This window comes from Heptranchias perlo, chromosome 6 (genome assembly GCF_035084215.1).
Source record: "Heptranchias perlo isolate sHepPer1 chromosome 6, sHepPer1.hap1, whole genome shotgun sequence".
Classification (NCBI taxonomy): domain Eukaryota; kingdom Metazoa; phylum Chordata; class Chondrichthyes; order Hexanchiformes; family Hexanchidae; genus Heptranchias; species Heptranchias perlo.
In genome coordinates this window covers 53,377,353-53,404,972 of record NC_090330.1, presented here as the reverse complement: position 1 = coordinate 53,404,972, position 27,620 = coordinate 53,377,353, and the positions used below count along the sequence as shown (strand labels likewise).

The window sequence follows — 27,620 nt, the reverse complement described above, 5'->3', positions numbered from 1 at the left end:
TGGTTCAGAGTACATAGAATTTACAGCACGGAAACAGGCTATTCAGCCCAACTAGTCCATGCCGGTATTTATGCTCCACACAATATTGAAGGATAGTCAGTACCAGTGGAACTTTACTCTAGTCATTATAGTGAGTCGTTCCCTTCAGAAGGGGAAGCAAGAAAACTGGGGTGGGGAAGCAAGAAAACTGGGGTGGGGGAGGAGGGGAAACAAAAAAAAACAATTAGATGGGGCACCATTTGTTAACAAGCGGCACCCAAAACTGGAAGATCCAGTTTGAATCCCAACTTCTGCTAACATTCAGACTTGGATTTCACACATACAGTTAAGCTTTGATCTCTGCCGGATGGTCAGGGACGCCACTAAATGAAGCCAAGATGCCCAACTAATAGGAGATGTGGGAAATATCTGCAGGAGTAATTTTTGGGTTATTTTCCAGCACCCACCAGATGCTGACTAGTGTGTAATTTGGGGAGAGATTATCTGTCCTCTTTCTGGAGTTCAAGAGGCCAAGAACGCTATGAAAGAGAAGTTAAAGAAAAATTAAACTGAAAGGGAGAAAAAAAAAATCAAACCTGATTAGGTTTAATTCCCTGCAAATGTAAGTACCATATTTGCACCACATCCAAAATATATCACAAGATTAGCCAAGTATTTTCTTTCAAGTGTAGTATAAAGACAGGTTCCAGTTGGTGTTATTTTAATCAGCATGTTTCTACACTCTACTGTAAACTGGAACAGTCATTAACATTAGCTAAGAAAAACACAGTATCGACAGTGGAATTTGTACTGTCGATGCTGTGTTTGGTGGAGGTGCTATCTTTCAGACGAGAGGTTAAACCTTTCATGTGGGCGCAAAAGATCCCATGGCACTATTCGAAGAATAGGAGAGTTCCCACGGTGTCCTGGCTAATATTTATCTCTCAATGAACATCACTAAAAAAAAGATTCTTTGGTTATTTATCTAGCCACGCACTTATGAGCATAGAAATCGGAGGATAGGGCAAATGAATGCTTGGCTGGAGAGATGGTGCAGGAGGGAGGGTTTTAGATTCCTGGGGCATTGGGACCAGTTCTGGGGAAGGTGGGACCTGTACAAACCAGATGGGTTGCACCTCAACAGAGCTGGGACCAATGTCTTCACAGGGAGGTTCAAACTAATTTGGCAGGGGGTTGGGCACCAGGAAGTAGCAATGGAAAGGAGAAACAAGGGGCACAAAGGATCGGGCCAGAAAGATAGCACTAGAGCAAGTAATAGTACAGTATTAGGTGGGATCAGACTAAGAGAGAGTACAAGAAAGTCTAAGACTGGTTTGCAGTGCATGTGTGTAAACGCACAAAGTGTAGTAAACAAGGTTGGTGAGCTGCAGGCGCAGTTAGCCACATGGGAATACGATGTTGTGGCGATAACGGAGACCTGGCTCAAAAAAGGACAGGAATGGGTACTAAATATTCCTGGATACAAGGTGTTCAGGAAAGATAGGGAAGGGAAGAAAGGAGGGGGGGTGGCAGTATTGATTAAGGAGAATATTGTAGGCATGGAGAGGATGTCCTGGAGGGGTCAAGGACAGAATCTATTTGGTTAGAGTTAAGAAATAAAAGAGGTGCCATTACACCACTGGGTGTATTCTATAGGCCACCAACCAGTGGGAAGGATATAGAGGAACAAAGTCGCAGGGAAATTACTGAGAGGTGCAAAAGATATAGAGAAGTGATAACTGGGGACTTCAACAATCCTAATATAGACTGGGATAACAATAATAATAAGCGGCATAGAGGGGGAGGAATTTTTGAAATGTGTTCAGGATGACTTTCTTAACCAGTGCGTTTCCGGCCCAACGAGGAAGAAGGCATTGCTGGACTTGCTTCTAGGGAATGAGGTGGGCCAAGTGGAGCATGTGTCAGTGGGGGAGCATTTAGGGAGCAGCTATGGAAAAGGACCCTGACTTCCCTAAAGTAAAAATACTCAATTGGAGGAGGGCCAATTTCAATGGGATGATCTGGCCCAGGTAAATTGGAATCAAAGATTGGCAGGCAAAACTGTAATTGAATAGTGGGCGGCCTTTAAAGAGGAAATGGTTCGGGTACAGTCTAGGCACATTCCCACGAGGCAGAAAGGTAGGGCAACTAAAGCCAGAGCTCCCTGGATGACAAAAGAGATAGTGAGTAAGATGAAATGGAAAAAAGGGTGTATGACATATGTCAGATTGATAACACAAGTGAGAACCAGGCAGAATACACAAAGTTCAGAGGGGAAATGAAAAAGGAAATAAGAGGGGCAAAGAGAGAGTATGAGAATAGACTGGCGGCCAACATAAATGGGAATCCAGAAGTCTTCTACAGGCATGTAAACAGTAAATTGGTAGAAAGAGGAGGGGTGGGGCCGATTAGGGACCATAAAGGAGATCTACTCATGGAGGCAGAGGGGATGGCCGAGGTACTAAATGAGTACTTTGCATCTGTCTTTACCAAAGAAGAAGATGCTGCCAGAGTCTCAGTAAAGGAAGGTATAGTTGAGATACTGGATGGGCTAAAAATTGATAAAGAGGAGGTACTTGAAAGGCTAGCTGTACTTAAAGTAGATAAGTCACCCGGTCCGGATGGGATGCATCCTAGGTTGCTGAGGGAAGTACGGGTGGAAATTGCGGAGGTACTGGCCATAATCTTCCGAACATCCGTAGATTATGGGGATGGTGCCAGAGGACTGGAGAATCGCAAATGTTACACGCTTGTTCAAAAAAGGGTGTAAGGATAAACCCAGCAACTATAGGCCAGTCAGTTTAACCTCAATGGTGGGGAAACTTTTAGAAATGATAATCCAGGACGAGGATGGATTGATTAGGGAAAGCCAGCATGGATTTGTTAAAGGCAAATAGTGTTTAACTAACCTGATAGTTTTTTGATGAGCTAACAGAGAGAGCTGCTGTAGTTAGTTAATTGGTTAGCTCGATTAAACTGGTTCCTGAAGGTGGAGCAGGCCTGACTCATCTGAGTCACGAACAGTAGAAAAACAGGGGCCTGTCAGTGCTAATGGAGCACTGAGTGCAGCGGAGCACAGAGTGAACACTTCAGAGTTTGGTAAGTGTGGGAGTTCAGTGAAGTGGGGGAAGGAGGTGCTGCTTTGCCTTGCTTTTGCTAACTTTTTCCGCAGAGTGGCGGCGGACCTGAGCGACAGAAGACTGAGAATGGGGATAGAAGCAGCAGCAGACCTGCAACAAGAGACAACTACTGTGCAACATCGCAGGTGAGGCAGGAGAGACCGAGAGGTGAGGACAGTATAAAAGGAGAGACCTAGAGCGGGAGGAGAGTCTGAGAGGTGAACGCAGGGTAAATCTAAGGCAAGTCATGGCAGCAGAGCTCGCACCCGTGATATGCTCCTCCTGCACTATGTGGGAAGTCATGGACACTATCAGTGTCCCTGGTGACCATGTGTGCAGGAAGTCTGTCCAGCTGCAGCTACTGGCAAACCGCATTTCGGAGCTGGAGCTGCGGGTGGATTCACTGTGGAGCATCCGTGATGCTGAGACTATCGTGGATAGCACGTTCAGTGAGGTGGTCACACCGCAGGTAAAGATTACGCAGGCAGAAAGGAAATGGGTGATCGCCAGGCAGAGTAAAAAGATCAGGCAGGTAGAGCAGGAGTCCCCTGGGGCCATCTCCCTCTCAAACAGATATTCTGCTTTGGATACTGTTGGGGGAGATGGCTTATCGGGGGAAAGCAGCAAAAGCCAAGTTCGTGGCTCTGCTGTACAGGAGGGGAGGAAGAAGAGTGGCAGGGCTATAGGGATAGGGGATTCAATTGTAAGGGGAACAGATAGGCGTTTCTGCGGCCGTAAACGTGACTCCAGGATGGTATGTTGCCTCCCTGGTGCTAGGGTCAAGGATGTCACGGAGCACCTGCAGGACATTCTGGAGGGGGAGGGTGAGCAGCCAGTAGTCGTGGTCCATATTGGTACCAACGACATAGGTTTAAAAAAAGGGATGAGGTCCTGCAAGGTGAATTCAAGGAGTTAGGAGATAAATTAAAAAGCAGGACCTCAAAGGTAGTGATCTCAGGATTACTACCAGTGTCACGTGCTAGTGAGTATAGGAACAGGAGAATAGACAGGATGAATCCGTAGCTGCAGGGATGGTGTAGGAGGGAGGGATTTAGATTCCTGGGATATTGGGACCGGTTCTGGGGAAGGTGGGACCTGTACAAGCGAGACGGGTTACACCAGAGCAGGACCGGGACCAATGTCCTCGCGGGGGTGTTGGCTAGTGCTGTTGGGGAAGGTTTAAACTAGAGTGGCAGGGGGATGGGAACCTGAGCGGGGAGTCAGAAGGGAGTAAAGTTGAGAGCAGCAAGAGAGGGGAAGACCCAGGGGAAATCTACAATACAAATAGTACAAACAGTTGTTCAAGAACAAGTGAAAGGGAAAAGCGTAGAGCAGCGGAAAGAAAGTGTACTTTAGACACTACAGATAAAATGAAAACTAGAAGGCGTAAGGCGATTATCCCAGCATCAAAGCTGAAGGTCAGGCTAGGGTGTGTGGCCCAACTAAGAGTTCTATATACAAATGCACAGAGTATAAGGAATAAATTAAATGAACGACAGGTTCAAATTCAAATTGGAGGGTATGACATGATAGCTATTACTGAGACTTGGCTGCAGGATGGTCAGGATTGGGAACTAAATATACCGGTTTATAAGGTCTACAGGAGAGATAGGGAAAATGGAAGAGGGGGAGGAGTAGCCTTAGTGATTAGAGATGAAATCACTTCAATGATAAAGGAGGATATAACGAGAGGTAAGCAGCCAACAGAGACCTTATGGGTTGAATTGAGAAATAGGAAAGGATCTTAAGACTATTGTGGGTGTTGTGTAGAGGACCCCTGGCAGCAGCTCTGAAGTGCTAGATTGCATAAATGCAGAAATTAGACAAGCGTGTAAGAAAGGCATTGTGGTCTTAATGGGGGACTTTAACCTTCACATAGATTGGGGAAAGCAGACTAGCAACTGTCAGAAAGGTAGTGAGTTTCTTGAGTGTGTCCGGGATAGTTTTCTACAGCAGTATGTCCTAGAGGCAACAAGGGGGCAAGCCATACTAGATTTAGTAATGAGTAATGAACCAGATTTAGTTAACGGCTTAACTGTACGTGAACATCTATCCAATAGCGATTATAGTGTTTGAAAGGGAAAAAAGTGAGTCAGCTGCTAAGATTCTGAACTTGGGTAAGGCCGACTTCAATGGGATGAGACAGAGACTGTCCACAGTAAACTGGGCAAATCTGTTAATGGGTAAAACGACTGATGATCAGTGGGAAATGTTTAAAGACACATTTAATGAGATACAGAACTGGTTTATACCCCTGAGGGGCAAGAACTCTACTTGCCAAAATAAACAGCCATGGACAACGAAAGAGGTACGGGACAGTATAAGACATAAGGAAAGGGCATACAAAAAGGCAAAAAATAGCACAGATCCTGGCGAATGGGAAAGATACAAAGAGTCACAAAACAGATAGTAAGAGCTACAAAAAGAGAGCATGAAAAGAAACTTGCAAGGGATATCAAAACCAATACGAAGAACTTTTATAGTTATATTAGGAAAAAGAGGGTGGTCAGGAGCAGTGTTGGCCCCTTAAAAACTGAAAGTGGGGATATTGTCATTGACAATGGGGAAATGACGGACATGTTGAATAATTACTTTGCATCAGTATTTACAGTAGAAAAGGAGGATAGCATGCCGGAAATCCCAAGAAAACTAATATTGAATCGGGGACAGGGACTCGATAAAATTAACGTAAGTAAACCAACAGTAATGAAGAAAATAATAGCACTAAAGAGTGACAAATCCCCAGGACCAGATGGTTTCCATCCCAGGGTTTTAAAGGAAGTAGGTGAGCACATTGTAGATGCCCTAACTATAATCTTTCAAAGTTCTCTAGATTCAGGGACTGTCCCTCTGGATTGGAAAATTGCACATGTCACTCTGCTTTTTAAGAAAGGAGAGAGAGGGAAACCGGGGAATTATAGACCAGTTAGCCTAACATCTGTTGTGGGGAAATTGTTGGAGTCTATAATTAAGGATAGGGTGACTGAACACCGAGAATTTTCAGTTAATCAGGGAGAGCCAGCATGGATTTGTGAAAGGTAGGTCGTGCCTGACAAACCTGATTGAATTTTTTGAAGAGGTGACTAAAGTAGTGGACAGGGGAATGTCAATGGATGTTATTTAAATGGACTTCCAGAAGGCATTTGATAAGGTCCCACATAAGAGACTGTTAGCTAAGATGGAAGCCCATGCAATTGAGGGAAAAGTACGGACTTGGTTAGGAAATTGGCTGAGCGAAAGGCGACAGAGAGTAGCGATAATGGGTAGGTACTCACATTGGCAGGATGTGACTAGTGGAGTCCCACAGGGATCTGTCTTGGGGCCTCAATTGTTCACAATATTTATTCACGACTTAGATGAAGGCATAGAAAGTCTCATATCTAAGTTTACCGATGACACAAAGATTGGTGGCATTGTGAGCAGTGTAGATGAAAACATAAAATTACAAAGGGATATTGATAGATTAGGTGAATGGGCAAAATTGTGGCAAATGGAATTCAATGTAGACAAATGTGAGGTCATCCACTTTGGATCAAAAAAGGATAGAACAGGGTACTTTCTAAATGGTAAAAAGTTAAAAACAGTGGATGTCCAAAGGGACTTATGGGTTCAGGTACATAGATCATTGAAGTGTCATGAACAGGTGCAGAAAATAATCAAGAAGGCTAATGGAATGCTGGCCTTTATATCTAGAGGACTAGAGTACAAGGGGGCAGAAGTTATCCTGCAGCTGTACAAAACCCTGGTTAGACCGCACCTGGAGTACTGAGAGCAGTTCTGGGCACCGCACCTTCGGAAGGACATATTGGCCTTGGAGGGAGTGCAGCGTAGGTTTACTAGAATGATACCCGGACTTCAAGAGTTAAGTTACGAGGAGAGATTACACAAATTGGGATTGTATTCTCTGGAGTTTCGAAGGTTAAGGGGTGATCTGATCGAAGTTTATAAGATATTAAGGGGAACAGATAGGGTGGATAGAGAGAAACTATTTCCGCTGGTTGGGGATTCTAGGAGTAGGGGGCACAGTCTAAAAATTAGAGCCAGGCCTTTCAGGAGCGAGATTAGAAAACATTTCTACACACAAAGGGTGGTAGAAGTTTGGAACTCTCTTCCGCAAACGGCAATTGATACTCGCTCAATTGCTAAATTTAAATCTGAGATAGATAGCTTTTTGGCAACCAAAGGTATTAAGGGATATGGGCCAAAGGCAGGTATATGGAGCTAGATCACAGATCAGCCATGATCTTATCAAATGGCAAAGCAGGCACAAGGAGCTGAATGGCCTACTCTTGTTCCTATGTTCATATGTCCTATACATTCCTATGTAGATGAGGACATTGCAGTTGATGTGAATATGGACTTTCAAAAGGCGTTTGATAAAGTGCCGCATGGTAGGCTTATCATCAAGATTGCGGCCCACGGAATAAAGGGGGCAGTAGCAACATGGATACAGAATTGGCTAAGTGACAGGAAACAGAGTAGTGGTGAACGGTTGTTTTTCGGACTCGAGGGAGGTGTACAGTGGTGTTCCTCAGGGGTCAGTGCTGGGACCACTGCTTTTTTTGATCTATATTAATGACTTGGACTTGGGTGTACAGGGCACAATTTCCAAATTTGCAGATGGCACAAAACTTGGAAGGGTAGTAAGCATTGAGGAGGATAGTGATAGACTTCAAGAGGATATAGACAGGCAGGTGGAATGGGCAGACACGTGACAGATGAAATTTAACGCAGAAAAATACGAAGTGATACATTTCGGTGGGAAGAACGAGGAGAGGCAATGTAAACTAGAGGGCACAACTTTAAAAGGGGTACAGGAACAGAGAGATCTGGGGGTATATGTGCACAAATCATTGAAGGTGGCAGGGCAGGTTTATAAAGTGGTTAAAAAAGCATACGGGATCCTGGGCTTTATAAATAGAGGCATAGCATACAAAAGTATGGAAGTCATGATGAACCTTTATAAAACACTGATTCAGCCACAACTGGAGTATTGTGTCCAGTTCTGGGCACCGCACTTCAGGAAAGATGTGAAGGCCTTAGAGATGGTGCAGAAGAGATTTTTAGAATGATTCCAGGGATGAAGGACTTTAGTTACATGGATAGACCGGAGAAGCTGGGGTGGTTCTCCTTGGAACAGAGATTGTTGCGAGGAGATTTGATAGAGGTATTCAAAATCATGAAGGGTCTAGACAGAGTAGATAGAGAGAAACTGTTCCCATTGGTGGAAGGGTCAAGGGCAAGAGGACACAGATTTAAGGTGATTGGCAAAAGAACCAAAGGTGACATGTGGGAAAGCTTTTTTTTTTACACAGCGAGTGGTTAGGATCTGGAATGCACTGCCCAAGGGGGTGGTGGAGGCAGATTCATGGCCTTCAAAAGGGAACTGGATAAGTACTTGAAAGGAAAAAAATTGCAGGGAACTGGGAAAGGGCAGAGAAGTGGGACTAGCTGGATTGCTCTTGCATAGAGCCGGCGCACACTTGGTGGGCCAAATCACCTCCTTCCATGCTGTAACCTTTCTATGATATTATGATTCATTGTTGTTGTATCATTTGTAGGACCTTGCCACTTGCAAGTCGGCTGCCATGTTTCCTTACATTACAACAGAGACTGTACTTCAAAAAAGTACTTTGTTCACTATGATGTGCTTTGAGACATCCTACAATCATGAAAGACGCTATATAAATGAGAGTTCTTTATTTATTTATTTATGGAGAAACGATAATGGAGTGGTACCAAGTGGATGGCTCTTTCAGAGAGCCAACGCAGGTGCAGTGGGCTTAGTGGCTTCCTTCTGTGCTGTAAAATTCTATGATTCTATGCACATCTATCTCTTTAATACTGTTGGCATCACAGTCAAATGACAATACCCCATCCCTACACTAATATATTCTAAACTCCTAGTTAAAATTCACAACCAGAAAGATCCCTATTCAACGATCCCTTTACCTATTTGAAAAAAGAAACATAAGTCGTTTCTCATAACCTAGATTTTAAGCAGGGCTGGGTGCTCAGTGTGTGCAGTACAGCTTCATTTGAGAAATAGATCATTGTTACCTTTAGTAAAGTTTTTCTTCTTTATTCATATTTTTATTTATTCTCCTCTACATACTTTAGGATACTGCTCCATTTTGAACCTTACAAGGCTGGAGGCAGACTTTAAGATCTAGATAGTAACCCGGTCTGGTGAACTCTTTTGCCTAATCAATCTAAACAGTATTTTTTTATTACAACTCATTTAAAAAGTACCTGGATACGCACCTGAAGTGCCGTAACCTACATGGCTACAGACCAAGTGCTGGAAAGTGGGATTAGGCTGGTGGCTCATTTTTGGCCGGCGTGAACACTATGGGCTGAATGGCCTCCTTCTGTGCCGTAAATTTTCTATGATTCTATTAACTCTCTGAGCCAATAAATAGCAGCCCTAACCAGATGCATTCCAGAATCATTCACTCAACACTGGCCGATGCTGTGGATATAGCTTTTGAAGACATCAGGGGTTCCAATTCCACCAAGTGATAAAAATACAGTATGCATTCTTAGTCATCACTGTTTTATAACAGGGTTACTTAGATTTTGTCCCATGGAAAATTGTTACACTTCCACAAGTCTCTCATTCTGACAATATCAAAATAGTAAGCTCTTCTAATACTGATTTGGTAGAATGGCTATTTTCTACATCAGAAACTTTAAGTCACAATAAAACACTGGTTCAGAAGGTGGATACCACTACTACAGGTTCTTACGGGCCAAACAAAGCCCTAACTTTTCATAAATCTGAAAATGGTAAGATGCTCCCCTGACCATTTCAACTTGCAGCGATCCTCGCATAAAGAAATTTATCTCAAAACACTTTACAGGACATGAAGCAAGTGTAAGTGTAGGTGTACAGAAGGAAAGGAAGGAGGTGGAAAAGGCACAGCTGAAGTGAATTTTTTTTTTGGTCTTAGGGATGGGGGGGAATGGAAAAATTGAAGGATTTTGGAAAAGAGCTCTGGAGGATAGTGTGTAGTGCCTGAAAAAGTAGAAGGGGTGGAGAACGAGAAGCAATCCAGTATTAGAGCAGCAAAGAGTACACGTGGGAAAAAAACAATCATGGGAACTAAAGGTAGTGAGACCCTGAAGAGTTTTGACAAAGAAGATGAGCATTGTAAAAAAATGTGCTGGGACACAGTGAAGCTGCACAAGAATAGTGTGAAGGGAGTGCTGAACTTCAGGTAAGGGCAGCCACAGGACAGAGCTATGAACACGTTGGAGCTTTAGCGGGTGGAAACAGAGAGGCCGGAGAAGAAATCAATAGATAAAAGATGGAGATGATCACCGTGCATTCTAAGAACATTAACAAGCTTCCCAAATTAGTAAGACTCCTGTCCCTATACAGCTAACAGTGAACTCAGCCCTCCCTCCTTCCTCTCCTCCCCCAAAATCTGTGAAAATAGCTCTATTCCATTTTAGGACTATGAAACATCATAAATAGAGGTCCCATTTTGGGTTCTTATTTCTGTAATAATTCCTTGGTAATTATTTCAAACTTTTCAAAGGAAAAATATAAAGGACACCTTGCAGACGAGATTTAATAGAATACAAGGGATGAGGGACTTCAGTTAAGGTCTCAGACATGGCTCAGTGGTAGCACTCTCACCTCTGAGTCAGAAGGTTGTGGGTTCAAGTCCCACTCTCGAGACTTGAGCACATAATCCAGACTGACACTCCCAGTACAGTACCAAGGGAATGCTGCACTGTCGGAGGTGCCATCTTTCGCATGAAACAAAGGCCCCATCTGCCCTCTCAGGTGGATGTACAAGATCCCATGGCACTATATGAAGAAAAGGAGGGGAGTTCTCCCCGGTGACCTGGCCAATTTATTCCTCAACCAACATCATTAAAACAGACTATCTGGTCATTGTCATTGTGGGAGCTTGATGTGTGCAAATTGCTGTGTTTCCTACATTACAACAGTGATTACACTTCAAAAGTACTTTATTGGCTGTAAAGTGCTTTGGGATGTTCTGAGGTAGTGAAAGGTGCTATATAAATGCAAGTTCCTGCTTTCCTTTCTATGCGAGAGACTAGATAAGCTGGGATTGTTCTCCTTAGAGCAGAGAAGGTTAAGGGGAAATTTAACAGTGGTGTTCAAAATTATGAAGGGTTTTGATAGAGCAAATAAGGAGAAACTGTTTCTATTGGCCGGAGGGCATAATTGACAAAAGAACCAAAAGGAATATGAGGAGAATTTTTTTTAGGCAGCGAGTTGTGATGATCCGGAATGCACTGCTTGAAAGGGTGGTGGAAGCAGATTCAATAGTAACTTTCAAAAGGGAATTGGATATATACTTAAAAGTTTTTTTTTAAATGCAGGGCTATGGGGAAAGAGCAGGGGAGTGGGACTAATTGGATAGCTATTTCAAAAAGCCAGCATAGACACGATGGGCTGAATGGCCTCCTTCTATGCTGTATGATTCTATATGACATCACAAACATTTGGTGGTTTTAAGAGGGGGAAAAAAAACTGTTGGAAAAAAAAAGTGGCTCTCAGCAGCTAACTGAACTGACTGTGCCTCAGAACTGGAAAGACTGATTTCCACGCATGAAGAAAAAGGGTGGGCTTTTCAGGAGATGAAAGCATCACTTTCAGTTCAGATCAGTAAAGTAAAATATTTTATGAAAATGTGGATGTAAATTGGGAAACATATCTATAAGCATAATGAAATGGCCTTCTCTCTGGACATTATGTCCCCGAGTGGTAATGACTTTTGATGGTGTTGGTGTCGGTGTTTGTGTCATGTAAATGAGATTGAGGTGCCTTCTGAGTTTAACTTCTTTCAGCTACCTAATGGTTGTTAAATTCAGTAGCATTAGGGTCTTTCTTCTCTTAAAGGATCCTTGTTTTTTAACTGGGGTTGTTGATGAGGACTTCCAGTTAATTTATAATTAGGTTTGGAAAGAATAAATACCACTTTTACCTGATCAACAATCTATGAATTAAAAACTGTAGGTCATTCTCACAAATCCTGAATTTATGAGCTATGAATTAACAATGGGGTAAATTTTCCACCCATTCATAATCATTGGGCAGAAAATCTAGCTGAATGTGCAGAAGACATTCCTTTACATTTACTGCAGCATTGTAAGCACTTCCATCTACTAGATGTCACTATCATGCTATGTAATAGTCACAGTGACCACAGAGGTTGTCATCGAAAGAGAGAAAAAAAAATCAGTACTGCAACTGACTGGCTAAATTGAAGGATCATCAATGTTCAATATTTACATTTTAACTATAAATTGGTTAATTTAGGTTTTATTCTAGCACTAACTCACAATTATGATATTGAAAACAGTTATTTTGAAAGCCTGTGACAATGATTTATGTGCCGGGGAACCCTGAGCCATCATCGTGTCTACACTTGTGCAGGTAAGGGTCAGAAACCCAGTACTGTTGTCGACAGATAGATATCCTCTCACTGGTTGAAGACGTATATCTCCCCCCACTTTAGACAGGGGTAGGTCAAACAAAATGAAATGCTCCATGCAGCCTACCATCAGACAAAAACATGCCAAGTACATATCATCAGCAGACCATAAGTTCAATTGCTTCAACTTCCTGTGACATTCACAAATAATGGTATGGCAGATGTCTTGAATACCTAAATGAATTGAATATTCTTCAGGTGGGATTGTGAAGCCTAACTACTCAAATCAACTGCATACAAGCACTGAATAAGTACAACAAACAGAAATGCTGAGTGCTTATTTGAGGGATTATGTTGCATAGAACTGAAATTTGAGCCGCGGATGTTTAACTTTGTGAAAAATTCAGCTGTACAAAAGATGCATTTTCTTGTACAAATAAAGGCAAACACAGACAAAATAAATTCCTTCAAGATTACGTCACAATTATTAGAACACCATATATTTCATACTCCAAATTAATTTCAGCAGCAGCACTAAGTTGGCAGCTGACAGACCTGAATCTAATAAATAAATCAGGGTGAAGGGCTGCAGGTTTGATCAAGTTGTTCAGTTGCTTGGGTCTCACCTGCATGCATTAAGGAGCCAAACAGATGCTCGCAACCTCTTCACATTGGGTTAGAAAAATTTAAAAAAACTCGGAGGAACAAACACAAACTTGCTCTCATACAATAGCTGAATAGCAGGCTGCCCACTTAAAACTTCCAACCACAGCAGGTATATGGCCCTGGAACTGAACGGAACAAAAACAAACATCATTGGACAGTAACCCAATCCAAAAAGCACCCTTCCCTGATCCTCCCCCATATCGAAACACTCCATTCCCCCTCCAACCCAATCCCTATTCCAGACCACAACCAACAAACCATCTCTTCCCTCTCAACATACAACAACTTGTATTTATATAGTGCCTTTAATGTAGAAAAATACCCAAAGGCAATTGATGCATGGCATAGTTTGATCCTACAGCTACCATATAAACACGGAGGGTCGCTGCCCTCAGCTGGACATGTATGCTCAAGCTGTCAGGAAATGCGTCAATGCCAGATTCATCAGCCGCACTCAGAAGACAGTCCAGAATGTCACCCGAGCACAACGCAACGCCATCAACGCTCTCAAGACCAACCGCAACATCGTCATCAAACCAGCGGACAAAGGAGGAGCCATAGTCATACAGAACAGAACGGACTATTGCAAAGAAGCATACCGACAACTGGACAACCAGGAACGCTACAGACGGTTACCCGCAGATCCGACCAAAGAACACACCCACCAGCTCAACAAACTGATCAAGACCTTCGATCCAGACCTTCAAAGCATCCTACGCACTCTCATCCCACGTACTCCCCGCGTGGGAGACTTCTACTGCCTCCCAAAGATACACAAAGCCAACACACCCGGACGTCCTATCGTATCAGGCAACGGAACCCTGTGTGAGAACCTCTCTGGATACATCGAGGGCATCCTGAAACCCATCGTGCAGGGAACCCCCAGCTTCTGTCGCGACACTACAGACTTCCTACAAAAACTCAGTACCCACGGACCAGTTGAACCAGGAACACTTCTCACCACGATGGACGTCTCGGCACTCTACACCAGTATCCCCCACAATGACGGCATCGCTGCGACAGCATCAATACTCAACACCAACAACAGCCAATCTCCGGAAGCCATCCTACAACTCATCCGCTTCATCCTGGATCACAATGTCTTCACCTTCGATAACCAGTTCTTTACCCAAACACACGGAACAGCCATGGGGACCAAATTCGCACCCCAATACGCCAACATTTTCATGCACAAGTTCGAGCACGACTTCTTCACTGCACAAGACCTCCAACCAACACTATACACCAGATACATCGACGACATTTTCTTTCTATGGACCCACGGCAAGGAATCACTGAAGAGTCTACACGATAACATCAACAAGTTCCATCCCACCATCAAGCTCACCATGGACTACTCCTCAGAATCAGTTTCTTTCTTGGACACACGAATCTCCATCAAAGACGGGCACCTCAGCACCTCACTCTACCGCAAGCCCACGGACAACCTCACGATGCTCCACTTTTCCAGCTTCCACCCTAACCACGTCAAAGAGGCCATCCCCTGTGGACAGGCCCTGCGAATACACAGGGTCTGCTCAGACGAGGAGGAACGCGATGGACACCTACAGACGCTGAAAGACGCCCTAGTAAGAACGGGATATGACGCTCGACTCATCGATCGACAGTTCCGACGGGCCACAGCAAAAAATCGCATAGACCTCCTCAGGAGACTAACACGGGACGCAACCAACAGAGTACCCTTTGTCGTCCAGTACTTCCCCGGAGCGGAGAAACTACGCCATGTTCTCCGCAGCCTTCAACATGTCATCAATGATGATGAACACCTCGCTATGGCCATCCCCACACCTCCACTACTCACCTTTAAACAGCCACCCAACCTCAAACAGACCATCGTTCGCAGCAAATTACCTAGCTTTCAAGAGAACAGCGTCCACGACACCACACAACCCTGCCACGGTAACCTCTGCAAGACATGCCAGATCATCGACACAGATACCACCATCACACGAGAGGACACCACCCACCAGGTGCATGGTTCATACTCCTGTGACTCGGCCAACGTTGTCTACCTCATACGTTGCAGGAAAGGATGCCCCAGAGCATGGTACATTGGCGAGACCATGCAGACGCTGCGACAACGGATGAACGGACACCGCGCAACAATCGCCAAACAGGAGGGTTCCCTCCCAGTCGGGGAACACTTCAGCAGTCATGGACATTCATCCACCGACCTTCGGGTAAGCGTACTCCAAGGCGGCCTTCGAGACACACGACAACGCAAAATCGTCGAGCAGAAATTTATAGCCAAGTTCCGCACCCATGAGGACGGCCTCAACCGGGATCTTGGGTTCATGTCACGCTACACGTTACCCCACCAGCGAACAAATGTTATCTGTTTTTAATATAACGGGTCAGTTGCTGTCTTTTCTATGTTTCTACCTCTCTATCTCTGTTTTTTTTGTTTGTTGTTTTTTTTTTCGGTGATTTGTATATTCTGTGAGACCTGGCAGGGAACACCTGTCTGTCTGCACACTGATTGCCTTGGCAACAGGCAGTTGAAAAAACTGTCTGTACTCACCAAGCATTGTTCTGTGAATTATAAATGTGATTTCATCTCGAGGATTTCATTTTCACATCGTTCACCTGACGAAGGAGGTAGCCTCCGAAAGCTTGTGAATTTAAAATAAAATTGCTGGACTATAACTTGGTGTTGTAAAATTGTTTACAATTGTCAACCCCAGTCCATCACCGGCATCTCCACATCATATAAACACAATATGCCTTTTTCTCGCTCTCTCCACATTCATTTCCTCTTCCTGTAATTGTTTTTGTCTTGGAACAGTAACAAAATAACCCTAAAATTTTGAGTCCAGCAACTCAATTAAAAACAATTTGTCCTATTGCCACACAGGACAATGGCTGGAAATATTTAAGGTAAAAGATACTGCTTCAAAGCATTTGTGAGGAATCCAAACAAGGTGATAGTAAATAAATTGTTTTTAGCTGCTGTACGGCAACTTCATATCATAGAAGACATTCTGCAATCCTGTGGGGATTGCACAAGTCAGAAATAGGGTTACAACATCGTAGCCAACCTGTGTCCTACCTGTGACTGCAGCTCCCCGTTGAAAACATGGCATAATGGAATCACCCCACAGATTGCTTCATGGTTATAAACATCAATGGGTAAACATGTGATGATCCCTCCTCCCCTTGAAAATTTTAACAGCCACTTAGGTTTCTGAAGTCACCTTTTTCTTACATTAATCTACATGACAGCAGTCACTGCACTCCAAAAGAAAGCAAGAAAGAACTTGCATCTATATAGCACCTTTCATGACCTCAGGACATCCCAAAACGCTTTACAGCCAATGAAGTACTTTTTGAAGCGTAGTCATTGTTATGTAGGAAACGTAGCAGCCAAACTGCACACAGACAGCAATAAGATAATGACCAGATAATCTGTTTTAATGAAGTTGGTTGAGGGATAAATATTGGCCAGGACACTGCCAGAACAGCTCTCCTGCTCTTCTTCGTATAGTGCCATGGAATCTTTGACGTCCACCTGAGGGCAGATGGGGACTCTGTTTATCGTCTCATCCAAAAAGACTCCGACAGTGCAACACTCCCTCAGTACTGCACTGAAGTGTCAGTGTGGATTATATGCTCAAGTCTCTGGAGTGGGACTTGAACCCACAACCTTCTGACTCAGAGGCGAGTGCCAAGACTGAGCCAAGTCTGACACCTAATAAAAAACAAAAGTAAGTCATTGCATGAAGCTCTTTGAAGACTTTCTGATGACGTGATACAGTGCTTTTTAAATGCAAGTATTTCTTCTTCACTGTAAAATAAAGTGAAAGAATTTCAAACTGATCTGAAAGCCAATTCAAAGCTATATCACCAGCTGGGGTCAGATGTCCAGCTGTGGAGCGGCTCTCAGACCAGTATGAATTTGGCTCCAGCTCTTTATTGTGGAGCCACTCCAGGATGCATAGTCACACTTAGCAGAGGGTACTGCCATAGGATCTTCAACTTCCAGACAGACAGGTTGAAGGTCAATCCAAGGAATGGCACCTGGCAATGCACCACTCCCTCAGTGGTGAACTAGAATATCAGACTAGATTATGTGCTCAAGTCCTGGAATGGGGCTTGAACCCAAGACCTTCTGACTCACTCGCAAAACATCTGACAATTGCGTCAAGCTAACATAATACTCTCCTGGACTTCTCTTCCCTTTAAAATAGAGCACTTACTGCATAATCTCAGAATTCCAGTTGATTCCATTTGTGAACAATTGTTGCTACACCATTTTAGCCCATGAAAATCCTGCCAAATTTCTGCAATCATGTAAAATTCCTATTAACTAAGAACATTAAACAATCTTTGAAAAGTATTTTTTAAAAACTGTATTTACTGGCCTTCTGAATGTGACAAATTATTAATCACTTCTTCCTGTATTTAATTTTTAAAATACCACTTCCCTTAATGTACTGCTTACATGCCCTATTTCAGTTATCACTTTCCGGCTGCAGTAGGAGACAGCATAGCTAACTGTGCACCAAGCTTTCATGCACACTTTTTTTTTATGACAACTTAGGAAAGGAACTATCTGCAGACTAGATTTCACAGATATTAAAGACATTCACAGCTTCCCTGATAACTCTGAGTAATTAGTGGGCAAGTTGAGAATGTTGTAATGAGACATGCACATTAAGAAAGCCCCAGGTTCAATGGACAGCCCAAACTAAGGTGATTTCATCCATGTGACTCCTGCATGGCGCCCTCCAGTACCTTGCCCATATGTGCCCTCTACATGTGTAAATGTCATCATGTTATTCAATCATAGTGATGGAAGTGCTAGAATTGGTCTTAGCTTCTCCAAGTCAGGATGGGCAGAGAAGGAGGGTAACAATTGGATCTTCTGCTTTTAATCACTATAAAAATCACCTCTGTTGAAAGTGTGCACGTGTGGCTGTTGAGTGATAGTCCCACAATCAAATATAATGTAAACATTCAATGTGTAGGTTCACATATAGAGAAAGGCCCCTCAAAAGAAGTACCAGAGGGACATCGGCACCCAAAGAACCTTAGCTCACCGCAAATTGCTACCTTCGGAAGAGATAGGGAGGCAAGAGAAGACTGAAAAAGGGGGAGGCATAAACTGCTTCAAGTTCAAAAATTACATATCTCTCCCCAACGAAACTGACGGACAGCTGACCTACTTCCAAACCCTCTGAGTGTTGCTCTATGCTATTCAGAAATGCTCAAGAACAAATCAGGGAAGTTTGCATTTTTTTTTACCCTCAGGAAAAAGTGTCTGGCTTTTGCCTCTTTTGATGGCACTGGAGAGATCGGGAAATCACTGCATGGGGAATTTAAACAAATGTACATTCTAACAATCTCAATGGACAAGTCCATGTTTCAAATGGAGAACAGGTTTTATTTCAGTATTGTTTTTTAAAAAATTAATCTTCTAAAAGAAACAGAGTTAAAAAGATTAAAATCATCACTGTGGAATCTCTTTCAGTTAAATTTTAACCATGGGTAATCAATGCAAAAAAGTAGTCAATTGCTTATTTTAAACAGCAGATCTAAGCAGTGAACAGTAAGACTGCTGTCCTGGTTAAATAAGTGGACTTCCCTTGCACTTGCTCCCTTGTTACATCAATTTTATTTAATTGATTCCAAACTCTGCAAAGAAACAAGGGTTTGCTGTGCAAAGAAAAAGAGCAAGTTGTGTGACTTCTCATAACCCAGTTCTTGCATTTTCCAAAATACAAATGCTTTTACCGCACACAATATTCACTGCCATATGACAGAACAGACCTCCACGTAATGTTTCTTAAAGTCAACAATATATTAGAGCAACAATTGACAGCCCACAACAATTCGTAGAGGTCATACTAGGAATTAGTGAGCAACCCCTCAGGTCTTGAGCACAAGACATTTTAACAGGAAACTGAATGATATTCTGTTTCAATGTATATGTAACTGGCAAAGTTTTAAAGGTTTGGTGCAACTTTTGCTTTCTGAACCTCAGTACTGATGAAAACATTTCTTTATTGATGTTAACTCCTAATTCTATGGCACGGAAGTGTAATTAAGCTTAACACTTGTTTATACAGTTCCCAATTAAGGGAGCAGCAGGAAGGGTGAAGGGTAAGACCACAGGATGAGACTTATCTGTCAACCTATGTTTAATTTGGAAACAAGGCACTGCAGGATAAGTCCCTTAGAATTAACGCTGTAAAACATTTTTTTCCCCTTACAATGCCTCACCCTGTAGTAGCTGTTCAAAATTAACCTTTGTGCTAGACATACCACACTCAGCTTCCGACAGCTGTAATCAATGTGACTGCATCTATGAAACACAACCTTTACACTAAAGTGGAGGATACTCGTCAACAGACTTCTTTAAAACATGAGTTGGTGAATGTCAGTGTGCTATTCAATCATGGAATCCATCACTACCAAGCCTGGTCCTGTAATATGCATGACAGGAAGAGTGCTTAATTAAAACATTTTTTTTAATTATTTACAGGGGCTCAACAAATGCATCCAAATGCTGCAAAGGGAATGGGAAATGGGTGGGGAACCAAAGCTTTTTCTTTCTATTCTTTGGGGGTGGGATTTCTATGGTCATCAAGGCAACATAAGAACATAAGAAATAGAAGCAGGAGTAGGCCATATGGCCCCTCAAGCCTGTTCTGCCATTCAACCAGATCATGGTTAATCTTCAACCTCAACTCCATTTTCCTGCCCGATCCCCATATCCCTTGATTCCCTAGAGTCCAAAAATCTATCTATCTCAGCCTTGAATTTACTCAACTCAGCATCCACAGCCCTCTGGAGTAGAGAATTCCAAAGATTCGCAATCCTCTCTATGAAGAAATTCCTCTTCATCTCAGTCTTAAATGGCCGACCCCTTATCTTGCCATTATGCCCCCTAGTTCTAGACTCTCCAGCCAGGGGAAACAATCTCTCTTCATCTACCCTGTCAAGCCCCCTCAGATTCTTATATGTTTCAATGAGATCACCTCTCATTCTTCTAAACTCCAGAGAGTATCGGTCCATTCGACTCAATCTCTCCTCATAGGACAACCCTCTCATCCCAGGAATTAATGTAGTGAACGTCCGTTGCACCGCCTCTTAGGCAAGTATATCCTTCCCTAGATAAGGAGACCAAAACTGTACGCAGTACTCCAGGTGTGGTCTCACCAAAGCCCTGTACAATTGTAGTAAGACTTCCTTACTCATGTACTCCAACTTCCTTCCAATAAAGGCTGACATGCCATTTACTTTCCTAATTGCCTGCTGTACCTGCATACTAACTTTTTGTGTTTCTTGTACTAGGACACCCAAGTCTCTCTGGACACCAACATTTAATAGTTTCTCACCATTTAAAAAATATTCTGTTTTTCTATTCTTCCTGCCAAAGTGAATAACCTCACATTTCCCCACATTATACTCCATCTATCACCTTCTTGCCCCCTCACTTAACCTGTCTATTTCCCTTTGCAGACTCTTTGTGTCCTCCTCACTGCTTACTTTCCCACCTAGCTTTGTATCGTCGGCAATTACTCTCGGTCCCTTCATCCAAGTCATTAATATAGATTGTAAATAGCTGAGGCCCAAGCACCGATCCTTGAGTTACTCCACTAGTTACAGCCTGCCAACCTAATCTCTTTTTTCTGTCAGTTAACCAATCCTCTATCCATGCTAATATGTTACCCCCAATCCCGTGAGCCCTTATCTTGCGTAACAACCTCTTGTGTGACACCTTATTGAATGTCTTTTGAAAATCCAAATATAATACATCCCCTTTCCCTGTTTCTCCTTTATCTACCCTGCTAGTTACATCCTCAAAAAACTCTAATAAATTTGTCAAACACGATTTCCCTTTCATAAAACCATGTAGACTCTGATGTTCAAAGTGCCCTATTACCACTTACTTAATAACAGATTCCAGAAGGGTCAATGCTGAGAACTGGAGCACTGTCCCACCAGTGTCAGCTGTGTACAGTTCAGGTTTTCGGACAATACTTCAGTATAGTGCTCACAGTGGGAAAAAAAAGGTAATTTGCATAAGCAGACAGTCTCCTGTGATTATAACCTGCACCCTTACACATGGCATGAATAGAATGCTTACCATGTTCCCTGCCTCTTTCAAAATGCTGAAATTACTGCACTGTCAGAAAAAAACGTGCAGGCTAAAAATGTTAGGTTTATGTACAGGTTAAATAATATACAGAATCAGTGGGAAACAGCAATATACTGAGAGGACAATACTTAAAAATAATAATAGAATCAGTCCAAAAGGAGTTAACGTACCCTTTTTAACAGTGTATTGCTTAGCAGTTTGCTAAGCATCAGGACTTTTGGATGAAACAATTTTGCATCCGCCGTTATGATACAATATTGTAGGTGGATGATGTGAATTTCCAATCCATTCATGAAGTGCAGATATTCATCCAAAACCAAAGACAAAAGCGTGGTCTCCCATACGTAAACAGTCCCAAAGGTTTCTGAAGACAGGGATTTATCATCCCTGATTAAAGAAACAGTGGTGTCAGTATTAGATAGGATGTTGATGAGAAGTTGCGTTAATTGTATCCATGTGATTTATATCAATTAGTGTTAATTGTATTCAGGTGGTGCATATCAATTAAGGACACTCTCATCCATTTATGTGAGAGCTTATCTAGGGTGAGGGTTGTTGATCTCTGGGAATAAAGGCTTGGAAGCAACTGAAGACCAGGCTCTAGTATTCTATCCTTCACCACCTGGCTATCCAGTTTATAACAAGATATTCCCACTTCATCCAGGTCTCACATACCTGTTTGATGCTTGGGTATGCATAATGTAATGATCACCTAAAACAAAAGTCCTGCATCCTAACTGATGTCCTGAAAAACCACACTGTCCTGGTCCTGCAGACACCAGGTTTCCAGTTTGACACTGGGTAAGGAGCAGCAGCTTTCATTTTAACTCAAAGCTACTTCAGAACTGTATGAGATAAGGTACAAAAATTCCCCAATTTTAATCAATCCAGCATCTGGTAATTTTCCAACAATGTAACTCAATGTCAAAATCACAAGAGGAGTTCCTAGATCATCAGCACAATTTTATCAAGTTCCCACATCAACTATCCTTGGGGTCTATGTGAGATTGCTAATTTGTTTCAAATTGTGGGCTATTATATACTGTGGGCCCATGCTCATGAGTAAACTGCTGAACTTTGTTCAAATTCATTCATGTAGAACCCTTGCAGCCAGCAAAGACAAGAGATTTTCATCCCACCAGACCATGCTGGATTCAAATTCAGGTGAAAGGAGAGTATTTTCACCTACTGTCCCCAAAAGTCTCTGCAAGCATAACTTTCAGTAGGGGCTGATGCCTACAAACCATAAAGAACCTCAAGTACAAGGAAACATATTGTTCTAAAAATGTACTGACAATGCTTGACTGAACATTTCATTGTTCGGAAGCTATTAATAGATACTGTCATGTGTAAAGCAGAACAATTCTAGGCTTCAGTACATCAGCAGAGAGTAATAATGAAGCTTCAGTGTTCAGTTGTAGTTTCATTGAAAAAAGAACCTCGTAAAATGAAGTTTGGCATGTACAAGTCATTCTCTCAAAACAAATATGAAGGTATGATTTAAACATCACGTTGAAAGTATGAGATAGAATGCCCGCGACCGTTCCATTTTACCTATAAATGTTTTATTCAACATGTGATCACTACAGGTCAATCAAGTCATACTTCAAAAATACTTTCCAATCTAGTCATTGAGCATTGTTCTCAGATAAAATGTATTACAACTTCCAATCATTCTGAAAGTGTTTATACTGCTCACATTATGGATTATATTCAAATACTTGCTTTAAACACTCAAGAGCAAGGAGAAATTAGGTCACAAACTACCAAATCACCTGCTTTACTAACACAAACATTCAGAGCAGGGATATGTTCTGACCTCCATCCTTAAACTGTACATATAGATGATAATCATTTGCATTTGAACAGGTTTACCAATTTTCCTACCCTAACCTTTACTGAAGTAAAAAAAAACCTTTTGTCTGCATCAAGAAAACATGGGTGACAATCAAAATGAAAGCAGATGAATTATTTAGTTGCAAAGCCGTGTTACAAATGGAGATTACAAATGCCGACACCACTTTGTAGTTGCTGCAGCTTAAATGTGAAGTGGGATTCACAAATATGCCAAACAGCACAAATGCTTTTATTTCTTTAAGAGTCCATTTGTGCCATTTTCTGTCGCTCTGATTATGGATCATTGTAGCAGAACATGGGCACTGTTTTCTACTTAATGAAAGATTAAAGGACTTTACCGACAGATCAGCACATCAGTACGGATCCTTGGAACACAAACATATGCAGATGAAGCCCAATATTGATTTGTTTTTACTACCAGATACTTCCCCGTGGGATTCTTATTTTTCAAGAAAACTGCAGATTTTCAGCTTCAAATTAATTGCTCTTAAGAGCAAGTACAATTTTCCAAGAAAATACTTACTTGCTCCCCCCCACCTCACCCCACACCCTACTGCTAATTTTCTGCACCAATGTTCAATCTCCCCCCTCCTCTCTGAAGGTGTTGATACTCTGTTGTGGTATGGTTCTACAAGTACCAAACATCCTCCAGTACCTTGCACAAGTATCCATTATTCAAATGTGAGCCTTGGCAATCAACATTAGCAAGCTACAGGACTGTAGGGGACATCAAAGCTGAGCCCAATCCTGTCCTCACCTGAAGTTTACACACACATGCTTCAGCACAAACTCTGGGAGAATTTCCCCTCCCTACTCCAAGACTGCTGAAGCCAGTTGTAGCATCACCATCACTACCCTGGTGGAGGTCAACCAACCAAGTTACCAAACCTGAAAACTTCCTGGTCTTTATGACTTCATTGAGAAAGCAGTATTTACTTTTAGTTTTTTTTTAAATTAATTAGGAATTGACTATTCCAACATCAATAACTGATCCCAAAGTAGTGTAAACTGATGTTAGGGTGAATTGTACAGTACATACCAGTTTGAATCATTATCTGTGTGCTGATACAGAAATGGCAGATGCAAGATTTATTGCTGACTCCATGTCACTGCCGAGTCAGGGAAAGTTGACCTCTACACCTGTATGCATTTTTCTCATCAGCATCCAAAAGCTGATGACATTTTAATGTTAATGAAGAGCCTCATGGGGGACACAGCTCACTGATGACATTAATGAAGTTAAATAACAAAGTTCAAAATGGTCCTTTCCCCTGTGCACTAGTAACAGTTATTCTGCAGCCAGTACAAAGCCAAGGCATTGTCAGGCTGCATCTTTGAGAAGGTTTCAATCACTCACTAAAAGACAAAACATGGTGATTTTAGTGAGTTATACCACACATTTTGCCCTGATGTGAAGCTGAAACTGCTCTGCAGCAGTGCAAAATGTGTAGTATGGCCTATTAAACCATGTGAATTTGAAATGAAGAAATCCACTGCATCGAGCAAGATAAAAAATTTTGAACAACAGCAAATATATTTGACAGTTGACAACATCCAGCCCATTGGGAAAATCCTAACCACTGAACAGTTGGCCTTGCGATAGCTGATGCAGTGACTTATTGACATTTTTTCACTTTCAGAATCAATATTTAAAAATCTTGAGACTTGCATTATGTGACAATGGGTCACTATTTGGAGATGAATACTGCAGACAATGGGACAAAAAGATGCAATTCACTTTAAATCACTGGGGTGCACAATTTTGAGGGTACATAATTTTGAGGGTACATTTTTCACAGAGTGCACTTTTACTATGAAATTCCCCCAAGTTTTACATAGATTTTTGGAAACTTTTAAGCAGATTATGTCTCCCAACTTTGAGAACCTTCTTGAACTTGATTTTTTTTTTAAAAATCAGTTAATGAAAGGCATACAGATCAATACTTAATAGAAATCTGAAACTTTAGTGGGTCATGGCTGGCCTTACTCATCCACGTACAATAGTCTACGAGCAGCTCCGTCCTGTTTTGACATTTTATGCTTCAAAGATTGACCTGGATGCATTTATGACCTGATAATGCAATCTTCAATCTTTGGGCTTTTTATTATCTGGCAATAAACATAGGTTATTTTAGCACAGGATGAGACTATTTGGATCACCTTAGGTTGATTTTACACAGTTCAAACTTCCTGCTTTTGCCCTATTTTAATCCCAACTAAATAAAAGCCTTTGGAGCAAGTTTTCAGCTAATCAAAACCTAAATAAGTTGTTACAAAATTGTTGGAGAGAGCCAGGAGGAAGAAATAGGTCAAGAAAAATATTTTAAAGTTGATTTTCTAATTAAAATGGTTACAATAGATGTGATACGACAACAAAATTAAACTTCAAGCATAAAAAGAACAGAAGGAGAATAGGAAAGAAAATGGAACACAAAACCAGAAGATCCAAAGTGTTTAAAATATTTTATATTTATTAAAAATTGTGTATAAAGTTTTTGCTTTATTGTGATATACAGAAAATACGGCCATCTCTATTTTCTCCTAAGGAAACATCAACCTTGCGGTGCGGCAGCTGTTTAGTTGAAGCAGTCTCTCTAAAAAAAATGTTTTTAAAACTGTGCATGTGTCAGTACACTGTGCATACACTAACACATCGTGCTGCAATTTGTCATCAGTGGCCCAGCTTGCGGCGTTGGGATGTGTAGAAACAAACATATTTCTACACACTGCTTTGGGAAAGCAATGAAAATGTTCATCCACCACTAAGTTTTCAAAATATTTTATTCAACATACATAAAGAAAGGACTCGGGGTAGTTTTGACTTTAGGTGATAATGTAAAACGGGCAATATCAGATCAGCCACCTGTTATTCTTCTCTTCAGATTTGACTTCATTGGAAATGAAAATTGGGAGAGATGTATAACGGGCGGTTGAATCAATATCGCCTGTTTTACACAGTGTGTTTTTCCCATTATTGTTCAAGGGTAAGGCCACTGAATGACCTACTGCTGGACTATTCAACTGAATGTTCTGCAGATGCCCAGTAGCATGTAAATAATGCATATAAATCATAGGAGTAGCATGCAGCAATGAATATTTTGGTTCTAATTAGTAGGTCATCCATCCAGGCATATCTGTTAGTCTCAGTACATTACTCAGTACATGTAAAGCATGTAGTGATGCTGTTGGTGAATTTTAGAACCTATGCAAACATGGTCAATGCTATACAAAATCTAAATTATGAAGTATCATATTGTGTTATGCTATGTTACATAAACTGAAGGAAGACATCTTTGCTATTCATGTTGACTTAAGAAAAAAGGTATATAAATTTAAAATGCATTTAACTAGAACATTTCTTAACAGCATATGCTGGAAATACAAAGTAGTCTGACAGAAAGACAGTTTGGGTGTAAAAAGTTGTATATTTTCTGCAGTTTGTTTTTATTTCTGATTTCCAGCATTAGCAGCTTTTTGCTTTTATTTCTAGAAAATTTGATTTTTCTAACCTATTTGTATCTTGCATTTTTCTACATGTCTTTCATTGACTTGCAGGGATAAACTCTACTTATTAAGTAGGGGTTTATTTAACCTTTTGAATGACCTCAAGGTCTAATCATTTGATGCTTCTACAGGCAAACATAAATAAACTAATTTTTCTAAAATGAGCAATGTCCACATTTCCTAACCAGAAGTCTGGAGGGTCACACAAATCACAAGCATGTTCCAATCTCCATTGTCAAAACTTAAGATTTAACAAAAATATAACAAGTAGCTTTAAGCCCCAGTATGACTAACATTCAAAAGGAAAAAAGTCACAAGAGGTCAAATAAAATTTAATAAGTGAATGTCTCAGCAAAAGAAAAAACTGGAAAAAATACACTCTACATAGGGATCACACTGGCTTAGGAGGAAGACATACCAAGTACACTGGACAGAATTGCTTAGAATTACATCAATATAAAAAGAAAAACAACATACCTAAAAGTTTCATTGGTTGAAGCATGCTATAACAGTACTGCTAGAATCAGTGAAGAACTAGCTCCATTATTGGCTCAGATGGTCAATGATGATCAGCCTCATTCCGAGGACCCCCTACTACTACCCCAGAGCTGTCAACGTGGGGCAAATCCTAGATGCAAGATTTCCAATCCTGAGTCAGGAATCCAGAGTGGAACTTCTGGCTGATTTTTCTCCTTCCTTATCAGAGACAGTAGGGTTAATTGTAGTGCCCTAGTGCCATTCCTGCAGACGTTAATTCATTCATGGATTAATTGGATTGGCCGCCCGTTTTAGACCCCATCCAATTTTAATCAATTCCAATCCCATCAGTTTCCCGCCAGGCGGGATATGTTAAAAATTTCCCTCAGTGTATATTTCACCAGTGATCTAAAAAGCTTTTTATCAACAAAATTAGCTGGTTCATTTCACACTGCTATTGCAAGACAGCAACTACAG

At 41.7% G+C, this 27,620-nt stretch overlaps 1 protein-coding gene across 1 annotated transcript in view; it reads right to left on the bottom strand.

Moving 5' to 3' along the window:
- The window catches only part of tmem135 (transmembrane protein 135), a 362,855-nt gene that overhangs the window by 142,652 nt on the left and 192,583 nt on the right, over positions 1 to 27,620 (bottom strand). The window lies entirely within an intron of this gene.